General features: G+C 42.7%; 1 protein-coding gene across 3 annotated transcripts in view; it reads right to left on the bottom strand.

Moving 5' to 3' along the window:
* Positions 1–22927, bottom strand: part of CNTN1 (contactin 1) — a 256807-nt gene extending 233880 nt beyond the window's left edge. For 2 of the 3 annotated variants that reach the window (XM_073652004.1, XM_073652005.1), the window contains exon 1: positions 22486–22926. The gene's annotated coding sequence lies outside the window, so the exon portion shown is untranslated. Of the gene's footprint in view, positions 1–22485 lie in introns of all 3 variants that reach the window. The other variant, XM_073652006.1, reaches the window with a different exon arrangement.
* Positions 22928–23491: the final 564 nt, after the last annotated feature.

The following is a 23491-nucleotide window of genomic DNA, read 5'->3' as shown; positions in this document are numbered from 1 at the left end:
CTGTTTCACCCTCACCCTGTATTGTCTGAGTAGCGTTACGACCTCGGGTCTTCACACTGTCTTATGAGGAAGAGTTTACAACAAGGATCCATATTATCAGAGGCAGGATTACAATGGCAGGTAATACCTCTATACACAGCTAATAACCAAGGATTCACCAATCACTACTGGCTATTTCACACCTAAACCTGCCCCCCTCATGTCACAGTGACCTTAGCAGATGCTCATTAGAAACTTCAATGAAAAAGAAAGGGTTAGGATCTAACTATTGTGGCTATGGACATGTATTATTTCCTGAAACAATAGGAAATGAGAGTCTAAAAAAGCCCCAGTGGCCAGTGTGAAAATTCCAAGAGTTCTAGTTTTTATTTTTAATACAGATTGTGATAGGCAGCCAGGCTAGGTAGATAGTGTAAGCACAATGCAAACATTCAACAGCGCAAAAAAAGCATCTGTAATTAGAAGAGATAGGAGGATCGATTTGCGGGACTCAGGTCAATCGGCCAGGTCATTTGTCTCTAACTGCTGAATGGGAGACTCACGAATCTCTCATCTTACAAGATCCCTAGCGCGGCTTTTGATAAGCTGGGCTTGCACAACATCACCTGTACGACATGACGCAATGATGACATCGTGTCAGCCTCTACTAATCAAAAGCTACACCGGGCTACACTAGAGACTACTGACCTGCCCATGAAATCTTGGACTGGTCCATATACAGTCTCGTACACATATGTAGGAGCTATATATTGAAACATTGACTCTTTACATCAGGGCTCGACAAACCCAGGCGCCTGGTCGCCAGTGGCGCCTAGAAAATGTTGTCTGGCGCCTAGAAAATGTTGCCTGGTGCTTGAGGAGTTGAGAAGAAAAAAAAATACTCTCAATCCAATCCCACCTCCTGCACGGAGTCATCCAATCGGAGGAAGCAGGGACAGTATCGCTCAGGCCGCCTTCTCCACTTTGCTCCGCCCCCTTATGCTCCGGGACTGGACAGGGAGAGTTGGGTTACGGGGGAAGCAGGGCCAGCGTCAGCACCCGGCGTACCCGGGCAAGTGCCGGGGCCCTGGAAAATCAGAGGGGCCCAGCCGCCCACTCACTGTCGGGGCCCGGGCCCACACACCCACCCGCCCACTCACTGTCGGGGCCGGGCCCACACACTGTCGGGGCCGGGCCCACACACCCACCCGCCCACTCACTGTGGGGGCCGGGCCCACACACCCACCCGCCCACTCACTGTCGGGGCCAGGCCCACACACCCACCCGCCCACTCACTGTCGGGGCCCTGGCCGCTTCCTCGGCACCTGTTCAGGGACGCAGGCGCTGCTTGATTGCCGGCACTTCCCCCAGACATGGCCGCGCGCTGTCCGGCTGTGTCTGCTAGTAATGACACGGCAGGGTCGACGGCACTGCACCTATAATTGTGCTTGTGTGTCGCTCCTGCCGCGTCATTACTAGCAGACACAGCCGCACAGCGCGCGGCCATGTCTGGGGGAGTGCCGGCAATCAAACACCGTCGGAGCGGAGGTCCTGCACAGATGGGCGGGAGGGGCCCGGACCCGACCGCAAGTGGGCCCCTCTGATGTTCCAGGGCCATGAAGTCTGTGACACGCCGGGGGCCCTGCACTGCCCCATACCCGAGGAGCTGCTGGACAGGACACTGGACCGGGGACAGGTGAGTGAGGCTTCCCCAATCCCCATATTAAAAATATTAGTAATGGGTCTGTGTGAGTGCATGTATGTGAATGTCAGTGTATATGACTGTGTATATATATTTGTCTGTTTTATCTATGTGTATGTCTGTATGTGTACATATGTCTGCGTACCGTGTGTGCGCGCGCATATGTCTGCGTACCGTGTGTGCGCGCGCATATGTCTGCGTACCGTGTGTGCGCGCGCATATGTCTGCGTACCGTGTGTGCGCACGCATATGTCTGCGTACCGTGTGTGCGCGCGCATATGTCTGCGTACCGTGTGTGCGCACGCATATGTCTGCGTACCGTGTGTGCATGCATATGTCTGCGTACCGTGTGTGCGTGCATATGTCTGCGTACCGTGTGCGCGCGCGCATATGTCTGCGTACCGTGTGTGCGTGTGCATATGTCTGCGTATGTGAAGGATGAGGGGGCAGGCTGGGCCATGTGTAATAAATAAATATATATATATATATACATATATATTTATTTATTTCTCCGCCGTATCTGTGCATCATGAATCGTGTATGTGTTAAAAGGGCCCACTGAGACTCTTTCGCCCGGGGCCCAGAAAAACCTGGAGCCGGCCCTGGGGGGAAGGATCGCTGTGGCCGGGGGCCCGTTCTCATCTTCCGCTACCTGTGTAAGTACATACAAAGGCCGTGCTCCCCAGGGAGACGCCGTGTGTGAGGGGGTCTATATGTACAGTTTGTCAACAAAAAAAATTCTGGCTCCTAAATTTTTTGGCTGGCTCCTAGATTCTGAACAACTTTGTCGACCCCTGCTTTACATGAAAGGAACAAAGGGAAGTTGGGAAATTTCCTTCTAACTGTTTAGATCAATATTTAAAGAGGCTGTTCACTACTATAGATAATGCCCCCGTCGATTTAAAAGGTGGAAATAAGATTTTTTGTAAGTACCTTGTGTTGTGATTCTTGCCTGTGAGCGGAGCTATTGCTGACCGCTCACCAGGCATCACGCTTTCCCAATAAATGCCGAGAAGAGGGAAAGTGCGCGGTGGATGCTGGGCTGTGACGTGCGGTGAAACCCCGCCCACAGCCCATCAATCAGGGGGAAGCACGTCACTGGGTTACGCCCGCCTGCAGCCGGAACTTGACGAGACATCAGCGGATGTCAGACCCAGCTGCAGCTGGGTCACATGATGCCTGGTGAGCAGTCAGCAATAGCAGCGCTCACAGGCAAGAATCACAACACAAGGTACTTACAAAAAATCTTATTTCCACCATTTAAATCGACGGGGGCATTATCTATAGTAGTGGACAACACCTATAATAGTAATATGCCAATTTCTATGTTTATGTTGCACATAACACCATATTTTACTCATCTGTAATGTTCTGCAAACTCACAGTCTTGACAAAAATAAGTACATCACAATAAAATGGAGTTAATGCTGAAAAAGACTACTTTGACTTGGAACAAGAAATAATCCCTTAGAATAACTCCACGCTAAAATTAGTTCATTTGTTCTCTATGTGTTGGCGTGGATTTCCTGCAGGTACTGTGGTTTTCTCCCACACTCAAAAACACATACTGATAGATTAGAAAGGACCTTTCATCTCTCCTGACATCTGTTTTATTAAATATGATTATCCTCCGTGAGCTAATAATTCTGGGGCATCTTTTCCTTGAACTCTGTGTTGCACTGTTTCTTTGTTATTACTCTTGAAAACAAAATCATGATTTCAAAACTGGGTGTCACCATTCTACTTGTCAATGGGGCATGTCCCTATATAGTATGATACTGACTAGCAATGTGAACAGTACCAGGCCATGTCTGGACACACGCCTTTTAAGAAGGGAAATGTTAACACCCAGTCATCACTTTAGTCATAAATTTGAAGACGGAATAACAGAGGAATGCCCTAACCAGGGCTGTGGATTCGGTAAGCCAAACCTCCAACTCCAGCTCCTCAATTTTCTTGACTTCCGACCCCGACTCCACAGCCCGACATCACTACTCAGCATGTACATAAAGTGCAGCACAGATTCATCTCAACTAAAAGCCGAGATCCTTAGATCAGGAGTAGAACGGACATTTACAGCACATCCTGCATTGTACTACCGTACCAATTTATTATATATTTTAGGAGTCGGAGTTGGTATAAAATATACCGACTCCAACTCCACCAAAATGGACACAGACTCCGACTCCACAGCCCTGGCCCTAACACAGAACTGTAGGCAACAATGGTTTGGAATTGTTAAGTCATGGGCAACACAAACATTTGCTAAACATGCATGTCAGGAAAGCTGTCAGGCCCTCTTCAATTGGGTTCAGTGTGTATCTCAGATAGGAAAATGTCATTGGAGAAGAATCAGAAATGAATGATAACAATCTTTATACAATGCTGTATATATAGAATATATACACAACAGAAAAAAAAATGTATGTTGAGTTTCATTCAGAACAGTTTATGATTCGTCAATGTGGCATATATAGTCACCTATGCAGATTACAGAGAGACACACCTTGATGATGTAGTCTTCTCCTTCTCTGTTGGATAGATACTGTAGTCTAGAGGCCCCCATACACATTGGATTGACTGAACAATCCTGACTTCCCCATAAACAGGAAAGCTCGGATGAATGTTCCTGTGTTCTATATGAAAGCCGCTGCCAGACTCCTTTCATGGACTATATCCAGGGAAAACAAAAGGATCACCCACTGAAATTCAGCAGGCCGAATCCTTCTCACACCGGACATCAGCTGTCCAAGGAAAGTAAGATCTTACCAAAATTGGTGGGTTCGGACGACTTTATGCTAGTGTGTACAGGAGCCTTAAGCGGGCAGCAGTGTGGCCAATGTCTGAACATAAAAGATTCAGAGATATGGTTGTCAATGGAACTAAAAAACATCAAAGAAAAAAGCAAAAGAACTACCACTAAAAGAGATATGGTTAATAATAACTCTTAACTCTTTAGTATTAGTATAAAGTACAAATCCATTTTATTTCTAAGTACATTTTCTAGGACATGCTATATATCATGGTCTGCTAGAAGCTCTTTATCATCCTCTCATTTCTACACTGTATACATGTAAAATAAATTAATTCAGATAAGAGAAAGCCTGCATACTGCATGGAGTTAAATACATTTTCTAAAGTATGTAACAGCATAAATAATCAATAAAACAACAATTTTACATCCGCACGTTATTGGGCCTGCAGCTGTAGCAAACCATGAGTATCTGATTTGTTTCCGTATCAAACCCAATGGGCAATAAACAAGAAGCCATATAACATCTGCAGTTTACCAACAAGATTACTTGGAGATATATTGGCCTTGACTCTGTAAACAGGTAAGTGGATGCAACAGCGCAGAGGATGAGGACTCAGTAGTAACTTAACCAACAGATATTTATTTGATTAACATGGATATATGTGGCGCCTATGGCACGATATCATAGGGCGAAGCAAACAATGGAAATACAGTAAATTATTAGAGTACAGCAAATCGGCTATACTGGGTATTGATACAATTCTATTCACACACTATTGTTCTGTTGTTACAAGTGAATGACTACTATCGTTAGGGGTGTCTTGGACCTAATATCTCAACCAGAAGTGCGTCACAGTACTATTTGGCCCATCACTATCGTCTCTCTCTCTCAGGCAATACAAATGGTTGTACAGGCCCTAAAGGGAGTCTATGATGCTACACTGTTAGGCCACAAGTCACTTATCAGTCACCTTGCGCACCCATTGTGCTGGCCGTCGTGGTCCCCTGAAGCATGGCCCTAGTCCCCTTTGCACCGTACGTCTACAACTCACACAAATGTTCCCCTTCTGTGGCCTAGTCATGTCCCTCTACCCTGGCTCTGAGCACTCGGCTTGGGTCTCCCAGCTCTGGTCTCTCGTCTCTGGTTCTGGTCACTCGGCTCTGGATCTGGTTACTCGGTTCTGGCCATTCTGTTCCTTACTCAGCTCTGGTTACTCGGTTCCTCACTCTAATCTGATTACCCTGTTCTGGTCACTCAGTTCTGGTTACTCGGCTCTTCACTCGGATTTGGTGACTCGGTTCTTCACTCAGATCTGGTTACTCTTAATGGCGGCTATAAGCCAACTCTGCTGCACCACACATCTGTCCTGCCACAGGTCCAGGTGCCGACTCCTCCCCTTCTATGGCCTTTTGGGCCTTTTATAATTAAAGGTGATATCTGGGACTTTAAAAAAAAATGTGCCTAAGCACTAACAGTCATGTAGTTGCTAACAGAGGCAACTACCTGTCAGCTGTACCCAGAGCCGGTCATTGACCGCTCCTGCCAGAGATTTAGCTGCTCCCTGTCAATAGAGCAGCAGTTTCTCTTCCGGTTTATAGGGCAGGACTACTGGCTTCATGCTGATTGACAGCCAGCTTCCTCCAATTAGGCAGGGGGAGCAGACTGTCAATCAACGTGACACCAGTAGTCCCACCCTGTCAACAGGAAAACAAGCTGCCGCTCTGTTGACGCCGGGCACAACAGGCAGAAAGGTAGCAACTACCTGCCTGTTATTGCTTAGGCCCATTTTTTGTTTTTCACAAAGTCCTGGATATATCCTTTAATATCTGCACCACAGCTGTCACCTGACTTGGTGTCCCCTCCAATCTCTTCCCCTCAGGAACCATGTACTTCATCCTACAGTTCCTGCTGATGCAGTTCTTGCTACTTTCTCTTGTCCTACAACATTTTATCTGCAGATGGCGGTGCCTGCTTGCCGACACTCTATGAGGCCTCAAACTGTAGAAATCTCTCATTTGTTCATCTCCTTACAACTCATTGGCCACTAATAAATGACTGGTACAAGCTAACTCCTACTTCACCCACTGATCAGCCGAAAGAGAGGACCACAAGTGCAGACTGTCCATGTGACTGTTTCTAGTACTACCATAAGTTATATCCTTGAAAAGCAATCTAAGAATGCAATCAGCGGTCTAGTCTAATCTACTGATCTTCTGCACTTCCTACTGAAGCACGTGGATTTTTTTTTCTGACAACTGCTTTGAAAGCAACAAGTTTCCCAATGGTGGAAAAAGTGAAATTACACATTCAACAGTGCATTGCTACTTTGAGACTAGATATATTGTACTCCTAAGAATCTGATGATTAATGAATGCTTAATGTTCTATATACAGAGTATGTCAGCGACTGGCTGGAAATATGACTAAAGGTCTTTATGCACAATACATCCAGAGAAAAAGTATTTATTATCAAGAGAAATATGAAAAGCTCCATGTCATAAAATGATTTGTGTAGCTAATACATTTACACAAAAAACGGCGGAATGATCATGGGATTTCCTTTCTTGTCTCAATTTTTTACCTAGTAAGAGACAAACAATACTCATGTGCCCTATCTATCTACTGCATGTATCAGCGATGTCCAGAAGAGAAATGGCAATGCCATCAGTAAGCAACAATGGCTAAAGATAAATGAGTACATAGCTGAAATATTTAGAAAAGTCAATTAAAAAACAGCGATTATATCATGTTTTATAGTGCCCTTATTCAATGGGTGACATAAAGTAAACCCACTCCCGTAAGATTACAGAAAAGAGATATGGACTAGAATCTAAAATGATTCCACTATTATTCCTGATATGTCTATTTCTGCAATTATTTGCATTTCCCTGTGAAATGAAAAATCTGGAAGATTCTTCTGTTATTCCCGCTGTTTCTGAATAGACTAACAGCGATCATTTTCCTTGTCAGGTTGATGTGTTTCTATAAATCGTGGCACTAACAGCACCAATTGGACAGTAACAAGTTTTGTAGGGACACTTTCCAATGGTAACAGCAAGATGTCACTTTATTGCTGAATTTCTGGGAGGAAAAACAGTGGCATAGTAGAACACTGTTAGGGAAAAAATATTCTACAGAATTGTTATTTAAAGAGAACCTTTCAGGCAATTCATGCTGCCCAAACCACAGGCAGCATGAATTGAGGTCTGGCTGCACGATTGCAGCTAGGTATATTATTCTCGGAAATGTACAGGTGTTTCAGAGAAAATATAATTTAAAAAGTCCGCATGCACTTTTTACAGAGTCCGAAAGACTTCCAGTAAGACGGACAGGACGATCTCAACGCCTTGTCACCGGACTATATTTGCACTGACTATATTTCTGTGCCCCTATTACTTTGTTATATTGCCTGATTTTTAGTGTATTTTTCAAGCTATTTATTTACCTAACCACACTGCTTTTTTCCTTTTATTTGGGTTTTTATAGGTTGTTTTTTTTTGTTTGTTTTTAATTGTCTTTTGGAGTTGTGATTGTAATTGTTCATTAATAAAGTTTAAACATACTTTGATGTAAATGTTGTACTTTATTCCATATGATTTGGTGGTAGTTAAAGGATTATGTAAACCAGGCTAGTCTGGATCTGCTTATATTTAATCATACCAAAAAAAGGAAATACCAATATCCTAAAAAAATTGAATAAAACTACCAAATTGGAAATATCACACAAAATACTTCAGTAAAAAAAATATTAATAAATAATTATACCACATAATTGGCATTAATAATTTTTTTACTGAAGTATTTATATTCTGGATCTGCCCCTGGCCGGCTCTTCCCAGCACTCCTGGAAATTATTGGCAGGTTTCTCCCAATGTACATGCGAGGAAGAGACCTGTTAATCACCTGCAGCAACGCTAAGAAGAGCCAGCCGAGGGTGGAACTGAACTAGTCTGGTCTTTAATATATATCAAAGTACTGGATCACTGACACAGAGTAAGGGCTCTTTCACGCGTCAGTATTTCCGGTACGAGTGGTGACTGTTTCCACATGTACCGGAGACACTGACACACGCAGACCCATTCAAATCTATGGGTCTGTGCACACGTCAGTATGTTTCCACGAACCGTGTGTCTGTGTGCTCCACACGCTGACATATCTGTTTTTTGGCGGATGCACGGTCAGCAAAAGTGTCTCACGCTGAACACACACGGATGACATCCATGTGTCATCAGTGTGACACATACCAACACCTGGGAATCAGCGCTACAGTCCGGAGATGTCCCCCGCTGTAATCCTCTGACCGCTAACGCCAGGAAGAATGAGCCGCTCCAGCGAGCGGGTCCCGGAGCTGAGCTCAGGAGCGGTGTCCTGACACTCACTGAGCACAGCTCCAGAGCCGCTTGCTGGAACGGCTCATTCTCCCCGGCGTCAGTGGTCAGAGGATTACAGTGGGGGACATTTCCAGGCAGGTGAGTATGAGGATTTAATTATTTTAATCTTATTTTTACACAGCGACACTGCGGGAGCAGACTACTACTACCCTCATTGTTGTCCCTGCTGGTGCCGATCAAAGCGCCGGCAGGGAACCATGATGAGGGCAGTGTTCAGCACCCAGTGCTTGTGAACAGCGCTAACTGTAGCGCTGATTCCCAAGTGCCGGTATGTGTGATCCTGATGTGGCACACGGATGCCACACGTGTGACACACAGGGATACACGGGACACGGATATCTCCGGTACCGTTTTTTACGGTACCGGAAATATACAGACATGTGAAACCAGCCTAAAGAGAAGACTGGAGCCAGAGATTACAGAGAAAGAAGAGAATGCGTGGGGAACTGCAGTAACAGGGACAAGTGAGGAGCAATCTGCGTAATCTCTTTAATAGCACTCTGAGCTGCACTTTTCTACAATAATGTCTTTTAAAATTGTCCTATGCTGTACGCTAATTGGCCCTGAGCGGTCTGATGGGCGACTCCGGACCATTCTTGCGGTCTCCTCTGTGCCTGTAAATGCCACCTCATCTGTCTAGATTGATGTGGATGACATCTCCTACATCATCCAAATAGCCTTTTGCGACTGACAAATCTTTTTCTCTATTGCCCAGATGTGAGAATTAAACATGCTGTGTGGATGACGTAGAAGACTTCATTAACATTAATCAAGACAGGTAAGGATGTGGTTGTGGGCAAAGGGAGGCACTGAGAAAGCTATGGAGACACCCAGCACAAATCACCATATAGTGAGGGGCAATTATAAAAGGTGTTTCACTAGGCATGTGGGGCAGATGGCTCTTATTAAGGAATTGCTATTAACAAGGTCTAAAAGTTGGTAGAGGCAATTAACAAGGTCTAAAAGTTGGTATATATTATTTAAAGGGAACCTGTCGCCATGAAAATCCAGTCTTATCTGCAGGCACCATGTTATAGAGCAGGGGGAGCATAGTAGATTGATATATAGTTTTGTGGGAAAAGATTCAGTATAACCTGTGTTTTATTCATTTAAGCTTCTGCTGGGGCTTTTGGTTTAGTGTGCGGTCCTATCAGTGACTGACAGCTTTCTCTGCATTCTCACTTATACATAGATAGCTGTCAGTGATAGGACCGCCCATTGGACCAAAAGTATGAAAAGATGCAGAGGCTAATTATAAGACGAAAATGCAATATCACGTGGAGAGGATCCTCGTCAAAAATGTGACCCTGACCCCTGTATCATTATCAATCTCTTATGAAAAGAGGGCCAAACTTCATGGGCCAAGATGGCACTTTAGCGGATGAAATTCATAACCAGCATATCACCCTCGCAGCCTAAAATGGAGGAGGAAGGCCCAAATGCAGTACTACTACATGTAAATGTGAACTGCAGATCGCTACCAGTCGGACTGAATCCAAGCATTAAAATATCACTGTAGGCAACTGTATCAACTATGCCACAACAAAACCAGGGAGAGGCATGACAACCCAGTAAGACTGGCAGAAAAGGAGAGGCATCTGAATTTGTCCAAAGATGAACAATAAGGAGCACACATCACAGTGAATAAGTGTAACCAGAAATCACTGTGAGGCCATGTGCAAACGTTCAATATTTAGTCAGTATTTTACCTCAGTATTTGTAATCCAAAACCAGGAGTGGGTGATAAATACAGAAGTGGTGACGTGTTTCTATTATACTTTTCCTCTGATTGTTCCACTCCTGGTTATGGCTTACAAATACTGAGGTAAAATACTGACCACATACTGAATATGTGATTGTGGCCTGAAGCTGAAGCTCTGAAGCCTCTGTCACTCCAGCTCTATTTCTCACTCAGCGCTGCCTCCTCCTACTTCACTTCTTTCCCGGAAGTCAAACAGCATAGAGGAGCCAGTCAAGCAGGAGACAGCTCTCTGTACGGGGTATAGAGGTGCGGTGACACTGGCTTCAGATCTATAACCTCTTTTGCACATTAATTCAAACACTGATTTCTTAGTAACGGAGGAACGGACTGGTCATGTAAAGGTATTGCTGGGCTTGTATTTTAAAGAGCTACATGTACTGTACATATAAATAGTTTGGGGACAGATTTCCATTAAAGTGTTTATACAGTATATACAAAACATGCAGGCCTTCCTTAGTATGTCAGCAGCATTCATCTGTTAATATGTACTATAAATGTGCAGAAAACAGTTTTATGAAATATCATTTTGTTTGTTTGTAATAGCATACTTTCAATAAGTATTATACAGCCATTTTGAAGTGGATTTGCAAAGTAAGTACACCAGCCATATTAGAACTATGAGAACTATTCATTAATATATGCAGTTTGTATTGCGGAGTTTGGAGACAGATCCCCTTTAAATCCTGCTTCATGTAACAAAGTAACATAAGGTGAATAAAGACCTAGGTCCATCAAGTTCAACCTTCCTCCCCCAATTGTACTCCCTACATTAACATACTAAATTACTGGGACTAGGCCTCACAAATGTATTATTACCATTTTTATTATTGCTGCACTATTACAATTAAAAATGAACCCGTTTATAATTTTTTATTTAGTTTTATATTTTGTATTACTCTAGTGATCTAATAATGGTATTACTAAAACCTCTATGCCTAAATCTGTTGATCCAGAAGAAGGCAAAAACCCCAGGACACATTCAGCAAATTTGCATCACGGGGAAAAATTCCTCCTTGACCCTGAGAAAAGGTGATCAGTTCTAGAACCCTGGATCAAACCTAATTATGATACTAGTTATGTAATTACTATTACCGTACTGAATGTACTACTATAGGTGTAACTGTAGCCCACAATGTAATGCGTATCGAGGAAATCATCCAGCCCTTTTCTGAAAGCTGTTATAGTGTCGGCCATTACTACCTCTTGTGGTAAGGCATTCCACAGCCTGACTGCTCTGACTGTAAAGAACCCTTTCCTGTTTAGGTGCCGGAATCGCCTTTCTTCCACACGTAATGAGTTTCCCCTGGTTCTTAGTATGGTCTTTGGAAGGAATAAGTCATGTGCTAGTCCTTTGTACTGACCACGCATATATTTATACATGTAAATGAGATCCCCTCTGAGGCGTTGCTTTTCTAAGCTAAACAACCTCAACTTTTTCAACCTCTTATCATATGAGAGGGCTTCCATCCCTTGTAATAATCTAGTTGCCCGCCTTTGAACTGACTCTAACTTCTGAATTTTGTTTTTAAAATGTGGAGCCCAAAACTGGATCACATATTCTAGATTTGGCCTCACAAGTGATTAATAAAGGGTTAACAATATGTTGGGATCGCGGGATTTTATTTCTCTTTTTATACATCCTAAAATCTTGTTTGCTTTTGCGGCTGCTGCTTGACATTGAGTACTGCTGCTCAGCTTACTTGTAACCAGAATACCCAAGTCTTTCTCCTGTTCTTTAGTCCCGAGTAGACTCCTATTTAATGTGTATGCAGCAATAGGATTACTCCGTCCTAGGTGCATTACTCTACATTTATCTACATTAAACCTCATCTGACAAGTGTTTGTCCATTTAGTCATCTTATCCAGATCGTTCTGCAATATTGTAACGTAAAGATCAGATTTTAATATCCTACATAGTTTGGTGTGTTCAACTAGCCATGTACAGAGTAGTTAGTTAATATAGTGTCAATCACAGGCATATATCATTTGTCACATGATGGAAAAAGCTGACAAAGCATTGCAGTATTTTTTATTATAATATATACCGTCCCTTACATAGCTTTGCTAATGCATGCAAAAAACGGTTTCCATTATGCAGCTGAATGCTTTTCAGTTGGTGATCATTGCTCACGCTCTGGCATTTAAAGAGAAACATTTAAGGGGGTTTTATTATTAAAGATATTCATCACTTGTCCATGGAATAGGTAATGTGAAATCGCTGAGGGTCCTGAAGCAGGAAAACCCACTACGGTAATCATGAGAATGGGGGTCACCGTCCCCCTTTCCTCTTCACTGCAGCCCGGATTAAATGGAAACTCCAGGTCATATGTGACCAAGCTCAGAAACCTCCAATAGTCCCATAGACATTGTAAGGAGTGGTGGAGGTTGCCCTCGCTGTTCCATTCAATTCTGACTACTAATGACTTTTTGTCATTAGTGGAAGGTCCAAGAAGTGGGGGCCAGAGCAATTAGACAAGTATCACCTGTGCTGCGGAAAAGTGATACGTCTTTCATGAGAAATCCCCTTTTACCTTATAAGTGTGATCTACTTACAGAGAAAGAATCGTTCTACTATTTTGGGTGGCAACCTATTCTGGGGAAGGCCTGGCTTCAGGCTTCAATGTCTGAAGACTGGTTGCCTCCTCATGTACACAAATATTCCTTATATGAGCACATATTACATGAAACGAAATGGATAGATTAATAGACAGATTAAAATCTTCACACAGCAATTTTAGAAAAAGACATTGGCTCCAATTGATTAACTAGGATGGCCACCTTTGGGGGCAATTTCTACATTTTACTTAAGTGCATGTAAATGGGTTAAAAAGAATTTTTGCAATCAGTTTTCATTACAAATTTTGTACTGTTTTGCTGTTACAGGTCTTTGTTTCTCAGCACAATCAACTTTAAAGGAATATATCACCAAGTTTTTGCCATCTAATCTGAGAGCAGCATGATGTAGAGCCAGAGCCCCTGATTCCAGCAATGTGCCACTTACTGGACTGCTTAGTCTAGCTTTGATAAAAATCACTCAGCATTCAGAGAACTGATAGATCTACAGCAGATAAAACAGTGAAGTAATCAAAATAACAGCAAGCAGCTCAGCAAGTGAAACATTGCTGGACTCAGGATATCTGCCCCTACATTATGCAGCTCTTAGCTGGGGTAGTAAAAACCTGGTGACAGATTCCCTTTATTGTCATCTATGGAGATAAATCAGCTGAGAGGAGCTCAGAAAAAGACAGATAAAAAAAGGTTTACAAACTTTCCTGTTAGAGTGGCAGACTGACCGACCTCTTTATCCGAGAATCGGTCAGTGAGCTCACCGTCTCGTTACTGCAGCTTTCACAGACTGACCAGCACTTCTGTCCATATAATGGCCACTGGTGACCAGACCAGGCCATCAGCCTCCTAGAATTAAAAAAACAGCTTTTCTATTGTGGGCTATTTTTACAATTAGAGAAGGCTGATGGACTGGTCTGTCACATCTATGAATCACATGACTTGTAACGTTAAAAATGCAACTAAGGAAAAATACCTAAAATTCAGGAACTGAACCACATTAATTAAAATAAATAAAAAACATAATAAAATAAACATATACTGTATATATACACACATTTTTTTCTCTTAAGTATATAGTACCGGTTTCAGATTCATACAAATAGACTACTGATTTTTCATGCCGTGATCCGCTGTGAATTTGAAATAATTTTAAAATATATTTAACATAGGTTTATGTTTTAAATGGAGTTTGTTTGTTGTAAGTCTTGCAGGATGTGTGATGTAGCAGGGCTTCCCACTGGTATCTACTGAGAGAGGTGCTGAATATTGTGTTGGCCAGCCCATTTACAAGACATTAAAAATGTAATATGCATGGGCAGGTCCACCACACATGTACCATACCACCGCTGAAAATGCATGCCCTAATACAGTCGACTGGCTAGCTGCAATCAATGTTAGCTAGTCGTGAAGGGACCATGTACAGCACATAAGGATTTTGTAAGTGAACTAATATTTATGGAGGAAGGAACAATTTTGTTCCATGCATCACCCCACACTACTCGATTGCCTGTGCCAGCCATGTCCATTTCTCATTTGTTAATATAGCAATGACTAGTTCCATTGTTCAATGAGAAGTCAACAATAGAAATGAAGCCCCGAGAATGTGGGGATGTGTGATTTATAAAATGTAAAAGGGGTGTAGTGAGGTGGGATAAACTATATGAGCCAATGTTTACTTTGTATGTATCTGAAGTTTGTTGAGGGAGTATGGAACATTAATATTGACATGCTTCAAGGGAGAAGGGTACTGAGGATGAAAAACGTTGTCGTGTCTATTCATAGCAATTGTCTTGCCACCATGAAAAGGAGGAGCAGTTCTCTGAGTGAGGTGGACAAGCTCTATCGTTTTAAAGGGGTTGGAGAGGAAGATCTTGAGATAAATATTTCAGAAAATGTGACCATGCCTCACACCTCTATGAAATGGCGCATTAGTGGCCTTAGGGGTGATGAGCAAATTAATAAAGGGACTCATTGATGGGAAAGGAGAATAAAACAAAGATCACTTTGAACTAGACTACTTGTGTTAAAAGGTTAACCAGAAATTGAATTTGTATAAAGATACACTAAAGAAGAGCGTACATTATAAAGACAGCGCTCTTGGCTGTTCAATACTCATTTTTTTCTGAGCAAAGCACCATACACATATGGCCACCAATAAATGGGACCAAGAACTATAAATTAAGGCTTACTGTTCCTTTAGGAAACTATAAGTACTTGTCCAACTAGGTGATTTAAAATGACATTTTAACCTTGACAAGAGTTCCTTATAAGACTGCTCAAACCACAAGAACATGGAGAACAGGAGACTGTAGTGGTCTCCCACTTACCTGATATTTTTTTATTCATAATGACTATCTGTGTCATACCTAAATGTGTGCAACAAGGGTTATTTATAAGCTCATAAAAGGCAACTAGAGCCTTGCTTTTATTTTCTGACCAGACTCAGTAAACGTCAGCTGGTTAAAATCTTCTGCCGTCACGCACATGGGTGCAATATGCCATATAAACATAATGGGTAGCAGATATGACCTACAGGACCCCCAATTTCCCATGAACCAAGGTCCTTTCATGTTTTCCTTTATGAGGCCCCTTGTACACACCTAAGTGAATGAGGCTGTGTTATAGATCCCAGAAGACCATATGGTTGGGAGAAGGATACATAGATTATAGGAAAAGATGCTCCAGAATTCTTAGTTTTGTCAGGAGAGGTAATATATATCCTTTTTAAGTTGGATTGAAACAGTCACATTGAGTATTTGGTGAATTATCTACCTCAGTATTTGTAAGCCAAAACCAGGAGAGGAACAATCAGAGGAAAAGTATAATAGAAACACGTCACTACTTCTGGATTTATCACCCACTCCTGGTTTTGGCTTACAAACACTGAGGTAAAAAACTCACCAAATACTCACCGTGTGCACGAGGCCTTATGGTTTCTTTTTTTAGCCCTGAAAGGCAAATTGGCCTCGTAATGTAGATATATTGGAATGGGGCATGCAAAATGAAGCAGGTTGGCCATTCACGAGTCCTATAAATCTGAGTGACATCCACTGTGGGTGCAGTAATTGTGGCCATGTTTAGTGTCAAACTGCTTTCCCAGAATACATCAGTAGGGAACAGCTGAATAGAATGTGTAACCACATGTAACAAGGTGTAACAGCATGACTTGTCAGGGGACAGCATATCGAGGACCTACTCTATAATAAGCGATTTATAGTGTCTTTTTACTGTATGTTAAAGTGCTCCATCTTGCTGCTTCATCTTTTCAACCTGACATGTATGGAGTAGTTAGTGGACATAGTGGCAATCTCAGGAACACATTCTTTTTTAAGTGATGCAAGAAGCTGACAAAGCATGACGAGAATTTTTAAAATCGAATTCTAGAACTGACATCATTTTGCTAATGCATACAAAATACAAGTTTCTACTATTCAGCTAAATACTCTTCAGCAAGTGAGCACTGATTATATTTGGTGCATACGGAAAGTAAAAGGGAATCTGTCAGTAGGATTAACCTTCCTAAGCCATCTATATGGACACGCAGGTCATATAAAATAGAATAAAATGATATCTATATAGCTAGGATCTGATGTCTTATTCCAGAAAAAATCCACATTTTTCATAATATGTAAATGAGCTGTTAAGATCTATGGGCCAGTCATAAATCTCCCTGAAAATCGGCCTCCAGAGCTTATTTTATATGAAAGGGGGCATTACAGGTCATGTGAAACATGTAGGTTAGGAAAGCATACTGTCAGTCATTACATGTCTCACACTGGTAATGCCTCCTGTCATTTAAAATAATCTCTGGTGGCAGATTCTCAGGGAGATCTATGACCGACCCATAGATCTTAACAGCTCATTTACATATTACGAAAAACGTGGAATTCTCTGAAATAAGACATCGGATCGCAGATATCAAGGTATCAATTTATTCAGCTTCATATGACCTACGTGCCCATATAGACGGCTTAGGAGGGATGATCTTAATGACAGAGTCCCTTTAAGAGGTATGATATGCTTACAGATGAGAAATGCAATCAGTTCTTCCAGCACGCAACCATTCCTGCGGCGCGGCTCTATTTAGTTTAGAGACTGTGCCCAAAAAAACAATGAAAGAGTTGTGGTGCCCATAATGGTGCCGACTCCTTTTCATTCTGCTGAGGGGGATTCTGGGCATTGGATCCCCAACAATCACACATTTGAGGTCTTTTGTTTAACAATATGAGACCAAAGTTTTTTTCATCCAGAAAATCCTTTGAAATACAAAAAAAATCCACATTCCTACAGCTGCCACTAGGATTTCACTGCATACAAATTCATACGGCTGTAATTAAATACTGCTGCTCATAAAAGTAATGGCTCTGTTCACATTTGCATTGGAGTCTTTGTTACACCACTATAAGACAATGGCGTTCGTTGGGCGCTGCTGGTGGCCGTCTTGTGACAGATCCAGCATTTCATCAATTTTGTTGTTTTGCTCCTATGACTGAGCAGAACAGAATTAAATAGCGCAGATGTGAACAGACCCTTTTAAATGAAGTAGTCCCCCTTGTAAAATTAACATAACAGATACGCACCACAAGATACTTGTTTCAGCAATGTGGGCCCAAGGTCTCCTGGGGCTTGTGTGACATTGTTATGCCATGAAAACCCTGCAATCAATCTGTGGCTGATATTTCCTTCAGACAAATGGCAAACAAACTGAAGAAGCCAGAGAGCAGCAGTCCAATAGCAGCCGCTAACTGGCTGCAGGGCTTAAGTGGCATAACAATGTCACGTGAGCCCTGGGAGACTCAGCCCCGACATCACTGGAACGGTACAGGAGGCCAATATATGTTATTTTTAGTTTATAAGGGGGAATATTTCATTTAAAAAGGAGTTGTCAAGTAGTGGACAACTCCGTTAAGTTATCATTCGCTTAGTGTGACCTCTGGACTCACTAGAACTAGGGGCGCATATATACTGTATATCCGCAGAACTCATTTACTTATAACCATGCAGTTTATAAACAAGCTGCAGATGGCCTAATGAAGAAGTAGCTCATTTGTCGCCTAAAATAATCGGTTGAAAAAAATCATCGTTCTCGGTAGCACATTAGCTGTGTAAATGGGACTTGTGCTGCAGAGAAAAATGACAGCCTATGATTTATTACTGATAATTCTGTACACAAGTGAAATGCGCTCTGCCTGTCTAAACAGACTATTAAGCGACTACCGATCAGCAATCATGTAGCCGATTACCAGTCATTTAACACAAGATGTGCAGTGTAAACAAGCCCTAAGAAGAGAGTTTAAAAGTCAGTATTAAAAAGGTGGTTAAGAGCTTCTGCAGCACTGTTTGAAATAAATGACACAGCAATGTTCTCAGCGGCTCCTTCTCACACGCTGTCCTAAGATAGGGCAGCGTGAAGGACATTTTTCAGACGTCTGTGGTTGAAAGTCATCGTAATGACAAATTAATTTTTTTAACAAAAAGAAGATCATTGGGAACAATGCACAATATGACACGATAATAACCCCTTGATGAGACTGGGAAACTCTACTGTATTAAAAGGTCAGTCCTATTCCCATACGTTTTAATGCATCTTCTGACTTTACTATATGACAATTGTGCTCTTTATGGTTCTTTTGCTTCTTCCTCAAATTTCAAATCAAATTTCTCCAGAAGATATGTTGAAAGGGGTGTATAGCCTTAGGCTACAAGTCTGCAGTCACTCTATGTGACTGCAGACTTGTGAATCCTCACAGCATGCTGCACACTGTGTGCTGTGAAGATTCTCCAATGTCGACACCTGAAGCGGCAGGAGCGTGACCACAAGTATGTGATTTGCTTATGTGTGGTGACATGTCAACTAGACAGGCGTGGCCTCGCTCAATGCAAGTGTATTGAGTGAAGCCGGACGCATCTAGTCGGAATGTGACCGGAAGTATGCAAATCGCATACTTGCGGTCACATAACCGTCTGCTCCCGATACTGGAGAATCCTCACAGCACAGTACGCATGCTGTGAGGATTCACAAGTCTGCAGTTACATAGAGTGACTGCGGACATGTACCCTTAGGTTGGACAACCCCTTTAAGGCCTCATTCAGACATTCTTGATTTTTCTTGTATGGAATAACACAAACTATTGTTCATAAGTCTTTTTGATTTGATTTTCATTAGTGTTTGGTTAGTTTCAATTTTTACGATTAGGCTATGTGAACATGTTGCATTTTTTCTGCACAGATTTGGTATAGAAAATACACAGCATTTACAGTACCAGCAAAATTAATGAGATCTTTGAAATCTCACGCACACGTTGCTTATTTTTTCCTTGCAAAATTGCAGCATATTTAAATCTGCAGCATGTCAATTCTTGCAACGTTTTTGCAGCGTATTTCATCTAAACTAACAAGTGTGGGAAAATAGGAACACAAACGCATGTCAAAAACGTGGCAAAAAGCACAATTTTTCCTGCCAGCACATAAGGATTTGTACCAGAATTTTCTGCTGCAAATCCTGAAAGTGTGCACACAGCCTTATGCTATGTGCCCACGATCAAGAAATGTTGCAAGTTTGACTCTACGGCCAGATGTTTCAGCATAGTGGATGGATGGGATTTGTAGAAACCATGTCCATGATCCCTGCAGATCACCCGTGGAAACTGACATGTGGCGCGTCTTTCCAGACCGTAGCATGTCAATTTCTCTTGCGGATTCACTATTCTCCGAAAGAGAAAATGGATCACTAAAATTTATTGAATCCGGTGAATCCACATGGTTCAATGGACACATGGGGATTCACCTGCCTTCATATAACGCAGGGCTTTGGACGCAGCATAAAGTATACTGCGTCCAAAGCGCTGCCTATCCGGATCGTGTGCACATAGCCTTAGTGATTTTCACAAATGGAAAAATAAATACATTGCAAATCATCAAGTACACATTACAATGTTAATCACCTGTCTGTGCTTTTCACAGCCCCATAGACTTGAATGGCTAATTTTAATTCGTGACTCAGATCTAAGATGGTCAAGTCTCCTTGTTTTTTTAAGGACAAACAGTCAACAAAAAAATAAGGAGACAAAAATGGGTACGTGGGCTATCCGTGTAAAGCATGGATAGAACATGTACTTGACTCATGCACATGAATTAGGAAAAAGGTCCATTTGGCTGTAGAATCCATATTCTACATTGATATTGTGTATACTAAAATATACCATGTCCAGATCTGCATCATACTTGCTTGTATTGCTGAATGCTGGCTCTATTTGTTTGCTCATTGTCTGTGAACTCATCCCCTGCAAAAGGCCTCATTGGCTCTAATATCCTCTAATAAGACCAGCGCCCAATTCATAAGAAGTTTGCTAAAAACGTCTGTGTTGTCACAATAAGAAGACCTACAAGATTTCCAGAGACTAAACCTGGAGATGTGGCTCTATGTGCCTATATCTGGGAAGAGTACATGAATATTAATACCATCCTACTAAACATAGTCCACATAATTGTCTTTTATCTGAACCTCCTTATAAATCTTGCAGATTAAACGACTTTCCATTTCATTTACAGAGAATCTCAGGAGCATTGAAAATATTAATGAATCGAGTGCTATATATTTCTCACAACGCAAAAAATCGGAATAAATTCTGTATGAATCAGATGATGGAAGCTGCACAAGCACCAGACAGCACTGAAGCCGTTCATGCTTTATTGTGGAATTGCACTTATTTGGGATTTTTATATATTGTCAGCCTTAATTACTGTACATTTAGTGACATTCTCCTAGAAAAGAGCAGGGAACAATGGCAGAAGGCCAGAAATGGGCGGCATTCGGTCTTGGAAAAATAATGGAAGGAATGAGTATTCTATACAATTGGGATATTCTGTGTCATGTAATCCATACATTTTAAGTCAATTCATAGCTGTAGATATGTGAGCTTTTCAAATATTGCATTGTATCAAAATCATTCTCAGTATTTATTCTGTATATAATATGAATAGATAAATATAAATATATCTACATATATATGTGTGTATATATATAAATATATATATATCTCAATCAATATATCAATATTATGACATAATGAATAAATCTAGAAAATGATTATCTTCTAGTGGTGGGATCTGTTCCCAGGAATGGGTGTTTCTTTCCTTTCCACTGTGAAAATCCTATATGCCCCAGTGGATAATGTGAGGGGGGAGGGTTAATATTTAATAGTGACAAATGATTCCCCGCTGAATGTCTTTTCTCACCAGCAGGTGTTACTGTAACCAGTGGGATTTCAGATCATGACACTGCCCAGACAGCACAGACATCCACATACATGTCCTACTATCAGGTTACAGTCCAGGGGATGGGGACACAGAGCTCCTCAGTGGTCAGGATAATGGAGCAGATGCTGGGGTTGATACCGAACAGTATAGAGAAGCCTCGCTGCCCATAATGTGACAGTGTCTGGGGAATTACAGGGCTACAGTATACATTACAATCAGCGCCCTGTGCCTCCCACTAATATATGCACACAGTAATCTGCATTTATGAACTTAATGAAGACATGCCGTCATTCCAGTAACTGGCGCCCCTTTTAGTGGACATCCCTATAAAACATACATTTGTGTTTCAATTATGCCTTATTATTATTATTATTGGAAAAAAAATGAACATTTCTGTGGATTTTAGGACCCTTGCTGCTACACGAGACCCTAGGCAGAGCATTAATCTTCTTAGGGGAGAAGCCACACTGATTACTTCTGCAGCATTTGGTGTCCCCGTCAATCACAATGACTCCCACTACTATACCCAGATGGCTAAGGTGGTCCTGTAATATGTAGCTGCAGCGGCATGGTGCTAAGGTAGAGGTGAGATGCAATGACCCCAAAGACAGGACCAGGAAAACCCTCCCCATCAGCAGAATAAGAAACATAGGGTGGAAAACCATAGGGCAATATTTACTAGATCTGACTGAAAATCACTGCTAGCAAAGAGAAGCCCAGGGTGTGAATGGCAGCATCACTGGTGTGTGGGGGAGGGGTGTAATCAGCCTGGAATGGCCGTGTACATGGCAGGAGGATGCTACACGTATCATCCATGGCTGGCTCATAGAGGGGCTGGCCACTGATTAGGGCACACTATTATACCAGGGTCCAGGACACACAGGGGCATATATAGCCATATTGGATGGACTGAAGGCTGCGCACTACTGGCATGGCGGATCCCCCCAGCCCCACGTCCTATCAGCCATGTCTCATGCTCCCTGCCCTGCAGCATGCCCTGGCACCACTCTCCATGCATATGCCCTACACCGGAGGCATGACAGTCAGTCCGTGCAGAAATGGGTCCTACCTTCCCGCTGCAGCAGTGCGCTGTCACCAGAGGAGCTCCGAGCACCTGGGCCAGCCCCCTCCCCCTGCTCTGCTTCGCTTTGCCCGCAGTCCCAGCCCAGCCAGTCCTCTCTGCAGCTCTGCGCCCTCCCCGTGCCGTTATTGGGGGCGGCAGGCTGGCAGGCAGCTTGGGGTAGAGGCAGGGATCAGTGATTGGCTGCCAGTGATGTCATTCCGAGCCGGCCGGAGGAGCGGTGCTGCCGGCAGCTGCAGTGTGTCCGCAGTGTCCGGAGCGCATGGACCGGGGGAGCTCCCAGGGTCGGCTCACCCGGGGATGAGAGGGTGGAGGCTGCTGCTGGGAGCTCAGAACCATGGAGAGGGCCAGGCTGTGGGGGATGAGGAGACTGCTGCAGAGAGTTCTGCTCTGGAGAGAGGCAGCTACAGAGTATTCACCTTGGCTAGGGAGAGAAACACTAATTGTGAGGAGGTTACTGGGTCCTAAGAGCCTCCATGTATGTAATGGTCCCTGCTAATGATGTAAGAATTGTGCTAGGTGGGATGGAGCACTTATTGCATCAGTTTCCAAGGCAGCGGATACAGAGAAATCCAGATAATCACCCCCCTCCCCAGGGGTAAAGGAGAAATCTCACTGGATCAAGAAGGTTGCCCTTGCTTCACACCTGGCTGTAATGTCACATCTCCTAGTCATAGGAAACAGAGCAAATGGCACGTAATGCAAAAAGGTCTCCCACCAGTAATAGTTGTCAAGCACATTTATTATACTCACAAATCACATTTACATATACCATCCCATGCAGACTATAAAGGTTTCGCCTGCAAAGACTTCTTCTAGGGCACGCAGCCTGGGTTTACAGATCACCTTATGTACTAGCTTAGGTCAATCACCAGTAATGCACATGCCATATTTAAAGGGAATCTGTGAGCAGGATTGTGCTCAGTAAACTACATACACTATCAGGTGGGTGCCATTACACTGATTAATATGATACCTTGGTTGATTAAATCCG

This window comes from Phyllobates terribilis, unplaced genomic scaffold (genome assembly GCF_046119375.1).
Source record: "Phyllobates terribilis strain yellow unplaced genomic scaffold, ASM4611937v1 Scaffold_11__3_contigs__length_659146591, whole genome shotgun sequence".
Taxonomy (NCBI): domain Eukaryota; kingdom Metazoa; phylum Chordata; class Amphibia; order Anura; family Dendrobatidae; genus Phyllobates; species Phyllobates terribilis.
This window is presented reverse-complemented; position numbering and strand designations above follow the sequence as displayed.